Below are 15,482 nucleotides of genomic sequence, written 5' to 3' on the forward strand. Positions count from 1 at the left end.
TCACTGTCTCCCCAACCTAACCTACCTTGCTAGACTGTTGTGAAGACAAAACAGGGGAAGGAGATTTGGGGGTGGGGCCTGGGGAGGATTCTTTCCAGGGGAACTGCTATCTGTCATCTGAGATGGGGTGTGGTTCTGGGGTAGGTTGGCATCCCTACGGCAAGCCCACTAAGGGATTTTGTCCGGATGGCAAGATGCGAGTGGTCACAGATGCCACTCTCGCACCCTTCCCAAAGCTTGTTTGGCCTCCCTCTGCTCCGCCTGCCTAATCTTCAGAGGGCAGGATCCAGCCTTCTGCACCCTGGCTGTCCACATGCGCCCCTTTCTCCCTTTTCCGCCCGCTTGTGTGTGAATCGCTGGGAAATATTAATTAAAAGGGAAGGACGCCAAGACAGGGAGAGTCAAAAGTTCAGCTGCCAGGTCCCCCCGCCCAGGCAATTGAACAAAAGGAAAAATTGAGAGACAGGGAGAGACGGAAAAAGGGAAGCCCCAGCCAAAACGACCACGCAGCGCAGTTCATTAACTGACCCGGGATCTGCCAAAATGTGGCCATTAATTCCACCCAACTGGTTCTCGCTTCCAATGCAGTGTCAGGTCTCCGAGCAGTGGTCCCATCCCCTCCCTTGGGAAATACTGATCTAAACCCAGCCCCGAGTAGAGGCCTAGTTTAATAAGCCTTGATATAAACCCAGACCTGCATAGAATCCTGCTTTAATAACCTCTCTAGGGCCAAAGCACACAATGTTCTAAGAGGCGTGTCTTTGCAAACACCAGCCGGGGCAATTTGACCCACACACCCGACAATGTGCCAGCACTGCGCTCATGCCCACGATGGCCACCACAGTAGAGAGTGTAGAGACAGTGTGGTGTAGTGGTTAAGAGAAGGTGGATTCTAATCTGGAGAACCGGGTTTGATTCCCCACTCCTCCACCTGAGTGGCTGAGGCTTATCTGGTGAACTAGATGTGTTTCCACACTTCTAAATTCCTGCTGGGTGCCCTTGGGCTAGTCACAGTTCTCTCAAAGCTCTCTCAGTCCCACCTACCTCACCAGGTGTCTTTCAGTCCCACCTACCTCACAAGCTCTCTCAGTCCCACCTACCTCACAAGGTGTCTTGTGGGGAGAGGAGGGGAAAAGAGCTTGTAAGCCACCTTGAGTCTCCTTACAGGAGAGAAAGGTAGGGTATAAATCCAAAGTCGTGTTCTTCTAGAGTCCCAAGAATCGCACTAATCAAGGGGAAAAAGTTGCATGTGACTTATGGTGGCCCCATAAGGCATCCAAGTTGCAGGTGACTTATGGTGCTATCAAGTTGCAGGTGACTTATGGTGGCCCCATAAGGCATCCAAGGCAAGAGACGTTCAGCAGGGGTTTGCTATCGTCCACCTCCATGTAGCGCCCCTAGGCTTTCTTGGTGGTCTCCCATCCAAATGCTAACCACGGTTGACCCTGCTTAACATCTGAGATTGGTCAAGATCAGGCTAAGCTGGGTTATTCAGGTCAGGGCGCATCGATCACAGTACGTTTTAATGAAGCCACAGGTTTTGTAATGGAAAGTGAACTGAATCAAGGAGTCGATTCCAAAACTCTGTCCTTCAGAAGCCAGCATGAAGGCAGAGACATTTTATTGAGCAATTTTGCCTGGTTGGCCAGAGGAGACTCCCGTCACCACAGGAGACCTAGTCTAGCAGGGCCAGCTGTCCGTACCTGTGAGAGTGCACAGACAGGAAGGGCTCGTTCGGAGACCCTCTCCCAGACGCAGGGCCAACTGGCGGAGGAGAAGCTTTCCCTCTCCTTAGAAATGGCTCTTCGGTGCCTAGCCAAAGCAGGACTGGGGTTAATTGAATTAAGATTCCAGCAGCAAAGGCGAGCTGCCAGAAGCCTTCGGTTTGGCTCCCTCCTGTTCCCACCCTCCTCCGTCCCACCCCCTCCTGACCAAATTTCTGGGCTAACCTAGAACTGTCATCTCAACCCTTCGCTTACTTCACCCCTCAGCAATGTGGAGGCACAATGAAGAAGATGTGTTGGCCGGAATAGAGATCGCAGGGATGGGATGTGGGGTGTGTGTGGGGGGAGGTTGGAGAGTTTTTTCCCAGGCTCCTTTAGATTCATAAATTTAGCTTGGGGAGCTGGCTGGAAGTCCAGAAACAAAGGAAGAAAGCTGGCAGGCCTCCGCAAGAAGGGTTGGCAAGCAACACGAAATGGTGCCGTGGCTCCAAAGGGGTTAACCTGTGCCGGCTGCACCGTGCCAGAGGGGCAAAGGAGTCCATGTTTCGGAAGCTTTGGACAGAAAGGGAAGCTGCTGGCTAGGGTCCAGGTTTCCGAGATGGACAAAGGAAGCTGCGGCGGTGCTGCCGGGAGAAGGGGTTTTGTCTCTCGTGATTCCTCCAGAGCGGTGTGCGCCTTGAGGCCCATCCAAACAGCCGGCCCTCGGTTGGCAGTCGGGTGCTTGGATGGAGCTACAAAGTAAATCCCCTCTCGACGGGGAGAGTTGATAGCCCAGGAAAGGATAGTGCTGGCATCTCAGCAACTGGAGGCCGCTTTTGGAAGAGGTCCATCTGGGTGTCAAAGATTCTGGTCCTTGCAGGGCAGACCAGAGGATACGTGGGAAATCAGTCAGAGAAGCTTTTTTCACGTACATCAAATGCTCATTTAGCGCCTGTCTTCTGGCTTTCTTCTCTTCTTTAACAGAGATGCGTACACAAAAAGGTCTACGTGAATGCCTGGGTGGAGGAACAGGTCCATGAATGCAGGAAGCTGCCTCAGACTGAGTCAGGCAATCTACTGAGATCAGTCTTGTCTACTCTGACTGGCAGCAGCTCTCCTGAGTCTCGGGCTGAGGTCTTCCACACCATCTCCTGCCTGGTTCTTTTATCGACAGATGCTGAGGGTTTAATCTGGGGCCCTCAGAATGCCAAGCGGATGCTCTGCTACTGAAAAATGAACCACACAAACAGTCACGAAGCTGCCTCCTATTTGCAATGGTCTATCGAGACCATTGGTCTATCAAGGCCTTGTCTACTCTGACCAGCAGCAGCTTTCCAGGGACTCTGGTGGTCTACCAAGGTCAGTCTTTGACTGGAAGCAGGTTTTCAGAGACTCTAGCAGAAGGCTTTCACACCACCTGGAGATTCCTGGCCACCATTCCAGGGTCCTTCCGTTTCTTTCCTCTTTTTTTTTACAGATCTGTAAATCCAATGCGACGAAGCTTCAAAGCCCCCAAACATTCCTTCTTAAGCACAGAGGTTCCTTGGAATCCACTGGCAGTTCCTGAAACACTACCAGACCACAGCCACTTGGCCAAAATGTCTTCATCTACTCATAAATGTAGCCCTGTTGTCAGTTTGTTGGGTAGCCGTGCTGGTCTGCAGCAGGAGGTAAACAGCGGAAGGTTACCAGGGTGTGTAAGCTGTTGTGAGTCAGAGCTTATATCCTACGAAGGGAGCTTTGACTGTTGAGAGGTTATACTCTGAGAATCTTGTTGGTCCTTAAGATGCCAGCGGACCTGTTGTGTTTTTGATCCCCGCCTGGCTTCATAAAGCACAGAGAAGAGCCAAACAGATCAGCGATCCTAAACGTGGCTGTATCTTTGCTGACAGCTGAACTCTCGGATTTCTTCTTGCTCCTGCCACCCCCCCCCCACCCCGCACTCTCCCTTCCCCCTCTTCTCCCCGTTTTCTACTCTCCTCTCCCATTTTAATCACAAATGCTCTGCCTTTATTTCTCCCGCTGAATACGTACCCCCTGCTGTGTCCTTTAGACCGAAGGGGAAAGGATAACTTTGGGAACAGCTGCTGGCGCTGAGGTTTCCTTGCCCACCCCACTCCTTCTCTCCACACCCTCCTCATCAGTGACCCTCCCCTCCCTCGTCTTTCTAAGACTCTCTATTTACCGATACTTTCTGAGAGAATCGAGGAGTGCTGCGTGTAGGCAAGGCAGGGGTTAACCAAGCCCAGTCCTCAGAGCTGACAGCTGTGATGGATGAGGCCTGAACCCACCTCTCAGCTGGAGCAGGAGGCAGGAAAGGGGGTGGTGGGCCGAAGAATGACCATTTCCACCCCCTGCTCCAGTTGGCACAGTGGGAGAGACCCAAGAACTTGGCACTGGGAGTGTCTCGGAGCACGAAGTCGAAGGTCACTGGATGTGGGTCAGCTGCTCCTTCCTGATACTCAGACCGGTCTCTCGTGCTCACAACCAGGGTGGCAAATTGGGGGAGGCCCCCCACCTTTCTGAGGACTCATTCTGACTCAGGCAACCTGCTTTAATTGTTCCACCTTTTTGCAACAAGAAATCTTGGAGTCTTGGGGTACCTTGAAACATTTAGTTTTAACAAGTTGCAGGTCTAGTCTGTCTGTCTGTCTGTCTGTCTGTCTGTCTGTCTGTCTGTCTGTCTCTCTCTCTCTCTCTCTCTCACACACACACACACACACACACACACACACACACACACACACACACACACACACCCACACACACACACACACACACACACACACACACACACACACACACACACACACACACACACACACACACACACACACACCCCTGGTTTTCTTTCTGTACCCTTAAAGACCAAAACGGTTTGTATCAGCATAAGTGTTTACGTGGCTTTTACAGCCTACTCCCTCCAATGCAATACAGTAGCTTCCTCACTAGACATACTTTTCTGATGTTAAACCAACAGCTGGGTCAAGGGACCATGAAATGCGAAAAAGCTTAGGGTGAGCTGTAATTCCATAAAATACAACCTGAATAGATTTAATTGGAACAATCTGGACTGTCCGCAGAGGTAGGTTTGCTTGGGATGTACTGCTCTGATAGGGTCCATGCAGGATGATACAGAAGTCTACAGTGTGTGTGCGCGTTTGTGTGCGTGTGTGTGTACCTGGCAGCAATAATGTGCAAACAATTTGGAAACAGAGTGTGAGCACTTCAGTCCTCCTGAGGAGGGGGGAGGAATGGGGCAGAGGGCCTGCCCACTCCCAGAAGCAAAGCCGGGTCTCCTTAGATATGAGGTGGGGTCCAGGCCATATGGGGAGGGGCACGGCCCCCTCCAGGACATAGTGTGCCCCCCCCCCAGTCAAAATGTCTCTCCTGCACGTTCACAAAGAAAGGTCTCAAGCAAACGCTTGTCTTTGGTGCTCCACAAATGGATCTTCCGCATCTTTTTTAACCTTTAAAAAGCAGTCATGCCATGCTGGGGAGAGAGAGGGGTAACTTGGATCAATTTGTTTTCAGGGCACATGAAGGTCAGGGCACAGAAGGTATATTTTCAGCTATCGATCGCCGGCTGCAGGTCAGTGGTACGGGATCTGTAGAAGAGCCACCATCACCTTCTTGGCTGTCAATGAGCGCACTTGCAGAATAAACAAATATGGTTTACAGATGCACGAAGGACCCCATTTCACAAAGTGCTGTCATGGAGGAGCCTTCCAAAGTGGAGAGAAAGAAACCTGTCAATATTTTAATCTGTGCAACATGGGACGCAATGGCCTCATTGGTGAGATCCTTTCAAGAGACGTTTGGACAGCTGTGTCTTGGGGTTCCCCGAAGAGGAAAGCTGAGCCTCCAAGAGACTAGCTCAAAAGAGGCAATTAAGTGCCCCTGCGGCAAAGCCAGCATCTGTTTGCAGGCTGCGAAGGGGCTGGTTTGCTCCGGAATGAATTGCCTGCCTGGGCTGAGGGCACAGAACGCAGCTTTCAAGAGCTCAGCGAGCAGATGTTTCTCCGTAGGTGAGGAGGTGGCTTAGTCTCTCATCCCGGGGAAGAAATGCCTCCATTGTTTCCGGCGTTCCACACGCAGAGCCATGCAGATGTGTCTGGTTCAATTTCGACCGGATGGATACCAGGGTGAGGCCGGGCTGGCTTGAGCCTTTGGCATGCTGGCATGTGAACAGGAATGTGCAGAAATCTCCCTTTTGCAGACTCAGACACATGCTTGATACTGAAGAGGCACTCACCATGCGACTAGCCACTGGCAGTCAATTGATTCCCTCCCTCCCTCCCTCCCTCCCTCCCTCCCTCCCTCCTTCCTTCCTTCCTTCCTTCCTTCCTTCCTTCCTTCCTTCCTTCCTTCCTTCCTTCCTTCCTTCCTTCCTTCCTTCCTTCCTTCCTTCCTTTCTTCCTTCCTTCCTTCCTTCCTTCCTTCCTTCCTTCCTTCCTTCCTTCCTTCCTTCCAGTCAGTCAGTCAGTCAGTCAGTCAGTCAGTCAGTCAGTCAGTCAGTCAGTCAGTCAGTCAGTCAGTCAGTCAGTCAGTCAGCTTTCCTGCAAAGACCTCAAGGCAGCATACATTGTTCTGTCCTCCATCTTAGCCTTACGCCAACCTTATCAGGTGGGCTTAACTGTAAACAAACGACTCGCCCAAGGTCATCCACTGAGCTTTGTGACAGAGTGGGAGCTGGACCCTGGATCTACACCACAGCGGCTCTCAGTATATCCTTTCGTGACACCCTTTCACAGACAAGGAATTAAATTAAAACACAGGACACACACACACACAGAAATGTGCACACACATATATGGTCAATTGTTTCTCCAAATCTGATGACTATCAACTAAAAGAGCAGGCTGTGGTCTTTGGTTTAGTTCAGATGTCATGTGAAATCGGGATTTGATTAACCATTTATGGTTTGTATGATCATCTGAAGGCAGGCCACTCAGGAACTCTGGTTAGTTAAAGTATGTCAAACCAGTACCTATTTATTAGCTACAGACAGTCTTCATGATGCGTTTGGGATATGCAGGAATGCAGACATCCTGGCTTAATCCTGGTTTCTCGTCCCTCCCCTTCAGGTCGTCCCACGCTACCAGAAAGCGTCCCAAGTATGGAATGCATTCTGAGAAGTTATGCAGAGGAAGGTAAAGGCAAACCACCTCTGGTAGTCTCTGGCCTTGAAAACCTTATTGGGCTGCGACTTGGCGGCACTTTGCAGACAAGGAAATGTGTCTGATCTGATTGTGCTGTTATAACATTCAGTTGACGTTGCTATTTGCAGTGATTGTTGAGCTCTCCTGTTCCACAGTTCTCAAAGAATGAAAAGAAAAGGAATTCCCCTTCAGAATCAAGAGCAGGTGACAAGCCGAGAGAACCAGGGCTCGGCCCCCGAAGGACACAGGAAGCCAGTGCCTTGCCCTAGCTGCACCTTGGCCCTATGGCCCAAACAGTAGCTTGGGGCGTTGCTGTGTTTTTTCTTTCTTTCTGCAAGTGCTTGTGAACTTCATTCCAGTCCGAGCTGACCCAGTTGAGCAAGGTGTGAGATTCCCCGGCTTCATCATAATGAGGTGCCAGAATTGGAAAGCTCGTTCCAAGGCCACAGTGTCAACATCATTACCCGGGCCTTGCCATGCAGGAAACCAGCAGTGTGAAAGGCAGGCCTAGGCCTTAGATAAGCAGCCCAACTCCGCTCTAAATCACAGGGACCAATGTTTAACTGTTCAGTGTTCACACCCTTGTGTTATTGATGTCAGCCTTCTACCTGACATGTTAGTTTTCTTAATACATTAAATCATGTGACATTCAGTCCCACCAGGGATGCCAACTTCTAGGTGGCTCCTGGAGATTTTCCGCTTTCACAATTGGTTTCTAGATGACGACGATAGATTCCTCTGGAGAAAAATGGCTGCTTTATAGGGTTGGTTCTATGACATTATATCCTACTGAGATCTTTCAACCCTAACTCCCACAATCTGTCCTGCTCTTACAGATCCCCCCCCCCCTTCCCAGTGTGTTCTTTGTAGGTAAACTACAACTGGCAAGGGGGAAAAAAGAAGTGTAACCTTTCCTCAACAAGGGGTTTTAACGATGGAAATGAATCTCTCAGCAACTGTTGGCTCTCAAAAGGGGGGGGGGGCACTTCATTTTGGCCTGTCTTTTCCTGTTGCTTGAGTTAAAAATGAATAGAGTGACAGGGTTCAACTGGTGATCATACACAGGGGGGGGGAAGTTTTAAATGGGGACTTCACAGATATAACGCACTTCATGCTGTTTCGCTGGATTAGGTAGGGATCCCTCGCACCGTTCTACCAAAACTGCCTTTCGGATGCTTTTCGGGTTGATGAACAATAATGATTAATAGTATGCAATCGCAAAGGCTGGAGGAGAGATGCGGCAGAAGTCATTTAGAATGAGAGGTAGACAGATCAGACGGATGGGACAATGTTTTCTGGGAAATTCCCTTGCAAAGGTGGGACTGCTACCTTTGTCGCTGTCCTTGGTTCCTCAATTTTTCAAGTCAGCTGGATCAGCAGAAGGTAAAAGAAGAAGAGAAGAAGAGTTTGGATTTATATCCCCCCTTTCTCTCCTGTAAAGAGACTCAAAGAGGCTTACAATTTCCCTTCCCTCCCCCATCAAACACCCTGTAAGTTAGGTGGGGCTGAGAGAGCTCTGAAGAACTGTGACTAGCCCAAGGTCACCCAGCTGGCCTGTGTTGGAGTGCACAAGCTATTCTGGTTCACCAGATAACCCTCCACAGCTCAAGCGCAGAGCGGGGAATCAAATCTGGTTCTCCAGATTAGACTGCACCTGCTCTTAGCCACTACACCACGCTGGCGTAACCTCTACACCATGCTGGTAGCCAGTGAAGAAGCTTTATCTCTAGACTGACCATGAGAAGCTCCAGATGGAACCACTTTGATGGGCACCGAAGCTGGGCAGGCCAAGCTTGGTGGTTTTTTTTTAAAAGCCATCGATTGGCAACTCTCCTGTTTGTGGAAGCTGAGCGCTGAAAGGCCAAATCCGTGTAACGTGTAAATACTTTTTAAAGCGCCATTATCCCGCCTTTTGAAAAGCAGCGTACATTATTCTCACAAAGGGGGAACAAACCGCAGGGCTTTGCAAAACGCGGGAGAGTTGGCCTGGAGCAGTGAAAGGAAGCGGGGAGTGTCTGGGGAAGGGGGGAGTCTCTCCTGCTGACCGTTTTCTATACAGATGCTTTGATCTGAGGCAAGACTAACAGTCATTTATGATAACTGGCTGGGGAGGGGGTGTGCTCTGACAGAACCTCTCCTTGTGCTGCTGCTAACCCTGTGACCCCTGACTTCTGAACTCTGACCCCCTCCATCTCCATGCCCTGCTGTGGGATGCCTTCAGAGCCGGCATAACAAAGACCAGGGAAGTGAATAGAAATGAAAACTGAGAAGCAACGCTGTTTGGGGCGGGAGGTATGTTTCTGACTGCCCCCCAGCCCCCAAATTAAAAAAAACCTTATTATTTCTGAATTCTGTATCTGTGTGGGACGTGCCCTGAAGTTGATCCCTTCAGACTCTCAGTTTTGGACAAAGATAGTTTTTTCCTCTCCAGGAACTCTACTATGGGCCTTTCCCCACTCCCTTCCATCCCCCCTATGCCGCGCGCCCAGGCGTCCCCACGACCCGTTCGGAAGAGCGCCTGGGATGCCACGCACTAAGGGGGCGCGACAGCCTGCGCTGTGGCCGCCCCTGCCGTGGGGAGGGAGGAGGAACCCCGCGCTACTCTCCTCAAGTAGCGCGGGGCTTACGGTAAGTGGGGAAAGGCCCTATGTTTGCAAGAAGTGATGTGACACCTGTGTGCGTTCGTCCCACTTTGGCCTCCAGGTTTTCTGAGAGTTTGCTGCCCTTTTCAAAACCTGCAAAAGGCTGACAGGCAGCCAGGAGAGAAATGCACCTGTACCATGAGAAACTCCAGAGGGCCAGCCATGCTGTGGCCAAAATGATGGCTGGAGATCTCGTGGGATTACAACTGATCGCCAGGTGACAGAGATCAGCTCACTTGGAGAAAATGACTGCCTAGAAAAGTGGATTCTAGGCATTCAACCCCACTGAAGTCCCTCGCCTCTCCAAACCCCACATTTCCCAAAACTCCAGGAATTTCCAAATCCAGAGCTGGCAACTCTATGAATGAACTCACAGTGCCATTCAAAGCATAGTCACACTTTTACGCCCGTCAACGTACAGCTCCATGTGGCAAAAACTTTCATGAGCAATGGCCCGTGTGGCATAGGGCATAATTACGGAAGACAATTCCGATCCTGTGTGTGTTTGCACTAAAGAAAGTCCCAATGAGTTCCACAGTAGAAAGACAAATTCTACAACTCCGTCCCTCGCTTCTGGGGTTATTTCCTGGAGTGATTTACAGCAACTGGCAGAAGACAGAGGTGGGAATTTACTCGCGAGGGAATTCTCAAAGCTGCAGCCTTTTATAAGAGGGTAACATAGTCTTGCCGTTCACCAAGGAAGCACCAGAGCCTTATCAGCAGGCACCTACCCAGTTTCCAGTCTCACCTCAGACCTATCTGCAGGTCCAGAAACTGACATACTTCTCAGACATTAAAAGTGTCGTTGCTACTAACTGCAGTGAAGGAGGCTCTCCCTTCGCCAGTCTAAAAACATGGTAATATTGGGTGCTACTGCCTGTGCTGTTGAACAGGCATGACTATATATTTACCTTTGCATTCCTTTGTATGGTGATGCCATCTGTCTATTGAATTATTATTCATGGCAAACTGGTCTCTATTGGTTTAATTGTATTTGTGATGTTTAGATGTTCGATTATTATTGTATTTGTGTGGATTTTTATTGGTAGCATAATGCTATGTCTATGATGCTATACTTACGATATTATGTTTATGATGTTATGATGTTATATCTCACCAGACAAAGTGTGAAACAGACTTCCCTCTGTGATACGCCTCTGAAGATGCCAGCCACAGATGCAGGCGAAACGTTAGGAACAAGATCTACCAGACCACGGCCACGCAGCCCGGAAAACCCACCACAACCAGTTATGATCCTATGTTTATTGATCCTATGTTTATTGATGTGTTTACTGATGGTTGTTGTACGATGTTATGCTTATTGATATTGTTATTATGTTGTTGTGCACTGCCCTGAGCCTTTCAGGGGAGGGCAGTATATAAATTAAATATACTACTACTAATAAAAATAATTCACCCTGAATAATGCATTCTAAGAAGGTATTTAAAAGCACAAAGATGCGGAGTTCTGAGCGAGAATTCCAGGCGTGGCTGAGATCTGAACTCAATTCCTGGCTTGGCTGCTAAGAGTGCCTCTTATTTCAAACTTGTCAGATTTATGAGTTTTCTCGAAACACAGAGAAGCAACCGATGTCGGCCGGGCCTTTAATCTTCAGTTTCCCTGCCTGGAATCCCAGATCTCTCTGCAAGAACTTCTACTTTCCTCCGAGTGGAAATTCTGGTGGGAGCTGTGATTGATGGATGCAAGACAATTGGCCTCTGCAACTTCTGGTCTCTAGGCTCCTGCCTCTGTGCCCCCCCCCCCTTTCCACCTCCTTTCAGTCATGTCCCGTCCCCCCCATTATGTTAATGAGGCTTGGCTGGCTTCCTGCTCTCAAGCCATCTCAGTTTCTTTCTCTTGGAAGATTTCTGAACTGCACAAATATTGCACCCCTTGTGTCAAAGCATGTGGTAGGTGGAGGATGAATAACAGCATCCCTCCTCTGCCCAGCCTGGGCTTTTGCTCCAAGAATCCCGCTGTCCCGGGGACCACCCGAACTTTCCACACCGCCTTGTCTTCCCACCCAGCAGAAAACAGAGAACTGGAAATCAAACCTCGAAAGTGCCAGCATTTTTCATTTTCATACAGCTATGTCAGACGTTGCGTGGTCCCCAAATGGAAATAATTTCTGACAATGAGAAAACAACCGACCTCTACAGTCTGGCATATTTTTCTCATCATGGCTCAGATATTCTCAGGGGTAAAAGTAAGAGGGTACAAACAGGTAAAGATTATCAGAGAAGAAGAAGAAGAAGAAGAAGAAGAAGAAGAAGAAGAAGAAGAAGAAGAAGAAGAAGAAGAAGAAGAAGAAGAAGAAGAAGAAGAAGAAGAAGAAGAAGAAGAAGAAGAAGAAGAAGAAGAAGAAGAAGAAGAAGAAGAAGAAGAAGAAGAAGAAGAAGAAGAAGAAGAAGAAGAAGAAGAAGAAGAAGAAGAAGAAGAAGAAGAAGAAGAAGAAGAAGACAACGACTTTATTTACGGTCAATGACCAAATATAATCAGTGAGAAAGTGGCCAAAGGGATACTCTTGAATCTTTTACTTTGAGCCACAATAGAAAGACAGTATTAGTAAGAAATTTACATCACTTCCAATTGCCCCTGTAAACCCCAAACTTCATCTACAGAGGAGATTCTACATTGTCCTCATTACGATCCACTATTTCAACCCACTCCCCTCCATTTTCATGGGTTAGGTAATTTTCCTGCATCGAGTATGATTGGCCTATTAAATCCCTCCTTCTGTGGAGATGCAGCAAGATGACCCTCCCTTAGCTGAAGCTGTTTGATGCATCTCTGCATGATACATAGTTCTCCAGAGAAGGACAGGCAGGCCAGAACGCGTGCAGAAACAACGACTTTAGTTGAGCGGGACATTCATATTGCAATTATACCATAAATGCTGAATCCATTGCCTCGTCCCAGATTTAAGAAAATCAGATCCAAGTATGTGAATCTTGCTCCCTTACACTTACCCGATCACCCCAATTTATTCAGACTACACTACTTGCTGGACAATCCTGATCCCTCCTTATGTACCGTATGATCCTGGCAATTATTCCTCCTGGAAATTATTAGATGCCAGTAGATTTCTTTTTACTCAACATTTTACTTCCTGTTTTGTGTATCTATGTTTTTGAATCAGTTTTTACTATTGTTGTATTTATTTTATTGCTCTTTATGCCAATAAAGGCTTGCTTTGAATTCACTGCCTCAATCTTACCCACTCCTCCCATGGATTTGGAAGTCAAGCCCCCCCCCCCCCTTTCCCCATGGATTTAAAAGTCAAGCTGGAGATGGCACTTCCGATGAAAAATATGCTAGGAAAAATGTTATCATCAGTGGGTGACAATGGACCATAGCACCCTATGTGCACCGTGTGGCATCTGGATGTTCATTCATGCATGATACATTAATGCTAGAGATGACAGGCTTCCCCCCATCCCATCCCATGATACAACTTCTAGAGACACAAGAGAAAAAGCAGAACACAGAGGAAAAGACAATACTAGTGCGCTATTTTAGCAAATTGCCCCAAAGTTCAAAAATCAGGTCAGCGATTCCCCCACCACCTCCACCCCAAAGATATGGGTACCAGAAAGTATGGACTTTTCATGAGACAACATATGTGTAGTTGCAGTTGAGTGGTTGCATTAAAGAATGGCCCCTACCTTCTGAACTGCTGGTCCAGCATAATACGTGGATATATTTCCAACATCATCGAAGAGATGCCTTTTTGAGATATTTCCAGGACTTTTACCTGAGCTGTGGATGCACTTGGATCCAGTTGTGGTTCTACCTTGTAGCAAGATCTGTGGGGAGAAGAGAAGAAGACTCCATGTTACTCTTCCAAGTTCCAGCGGGTTTGGATTCAGACTCTTTTGTCACCCTAGCAAAGTGCAACCGTTATCTTCTGGGCCTGCACAAGAAACAGGATTCTAAATTCAATGATGAAATCAATTCAGATATAACACAAAGCCTCAGGCTTTTTAAACGATGGCTGATTGGTGAGATGAGGATTCAGCCTGTAGACAAATTACTCAAATCCTGGTTGCCCTTGACAAACACTGACTTCAGCCTCTTTGCTGTGTGGTGGGGGAGGGCGCTGCCAAGGAACAAGCTAGGATGGCTGTGGACGTACATTACACAAAATCATGGTGGTGGAAAGTGCCAGCAAGCCGCAGTTGACTTGTGGTAACCCTGGTTGATTTCCAAGGCAAGAGACAAACAGCGGTGATTTACCATTGACTGCCTCTGCACAGCAACTCCCATCCAGGTACCGACCAGGACCAACCCTGCTTAGCTTCTGAAATCTGACAAGATCAGGCAAAATAATAAGTTGGACTATATCATAGATAGGAGTATCTCTCTGGTAAGTTTTAATTAAACCACGGTTCTATAAATTGTCAAAAGACAGCCTTGATCTAGTCTAAGTCAGGCCTTGATCCATTTTCTTTGGCTCCAGACACTAGCTTAAAAATTTAGCAGCCCAACTCATATTTCTGCCTTTAGTGTTATGTATAACTGTATTTTCTAATCAAGGCTACCACAAAAACAACTAATGAAATTGCTGGGTGCCATGGTGACCAGGCCCCTGGGATTTGTCAAGCTATGATCTAAGCTAAACCTTTATTGATAAATACAAAGCTGTGATCCTAGCATTGTGGGCCTTTTAGGAGGTTTTTTTTTTTTTTAAGGGAGAGAAATAGAACGTGCCTTGATACATTAATTCCTTTTCTTCTTCAGGCTGTCTATTGTAAACTACTGATGTCAGTTTACCAGATGAGGTCTTTAATAAAATTGCAACCCTGGCTGAATCAGAATGCATTTTCTAAGGATTCCAAGAGATGGACTTGTTTTGGTGTCCTTTTCATAGCCTGCCTCCAAGAGAGAGAGACCCCCACCCCAAGCGGGACACCCCCTCCTCTCTCCCGTCAAACCGCACAATCCCTCATTTTCATTCCACTCCACCCTCCCTCCGAAAAGCTTTGTCCTCCAGGCCCGTATCACATCGTCGCAATTGTCCCGTGTGTTTATTTCAAACTTTTTGGCGGGCCTTCGCTCCAATGGAAACGTAATTAATTGCAGGGTTTGTTAAAAACTCGGGACAATGGTGTCTGGAGAAGGTGTGTGTGGGGGGGGGATAAAATAAATAGCAGAGGCTTGTGGAGGGGGCTGTTCTGATGAACAGGCTAATAACAGTGGCTGTAGTAGAGGAACAAGAACTGTTTTATTGACTCTCTGCTGAGGCCTTAGAAAGCCCTGCGAAGGGATTGCATCAGTGCAGACATTAGGAAGTTTGGATAAGAATTCCACTGGGACTAATCCAGCCGCATCTCCAATTACAAAGAACGCAAGTCTAAAGATACTTAATCGAGTATTTTTTTTCCTTTTTAAAAACCCCCTCCATAATCTATTTTGCAGATGACTTGAAGAACTAGGTAAAAGAGAACTCTAGACTTGAATCACTGCTGCAAAATGAGTCCCTAAAATGAGGGTGGCAGATTAAAGTGACCCAGAGAGTCAGTGTGCTGTAGTGGTTAAAAGCAGGTGGACTCTAATCTGGAGAACTGGGTTTGATTCCCCTCTCCTCCACATGAGCAGTGGACTCTCAACTGATGGACTGGATTTGTTTCCCTGCTCCTGCACATGAAGCCGGAAGTGCAAAAAAATTCTGCCAGTGGAGGCGATCCAAGTAGCCAAACGATCCAAAGGTAGTTTTATTGCCCCTTAGACACTTTGCACAGTCGGAATCTTAGTCAAGCATCTGCATAACCTTGAAACGCAATGCGTGTTGAACAATTTCACAACTTATCCATAAATATTCATGACAAATAAATAAAACATGGACTGAAAAAATCAGGAGCGCTGCTTCCAAGCAAGAGACGTATTTTCTAACTTTGTTCCTGCTCAGTTCTATTGTGAATAAGAAACGATTCTTGGTGTTTGAAAAGCGCTTAAAAAACAACAACACCCTGAA

This window comes from Sphaerodactylus townsendi, linkage group LG04, assembly GCF_021028975.2.
Source record: "Sphaerodactylus townsendi isolate TG3544 linkage group LG04, MPM_Stown_v2.3, whole genome shotgun sequence".
Classification (NCBI taxonomy): Eukaryota; Metazoa; Chordata; class Lepidosauria; order Squamata; family Sphaerodactylidae; genus Sphaerodactylus; species Sphaerodactylus townsendi.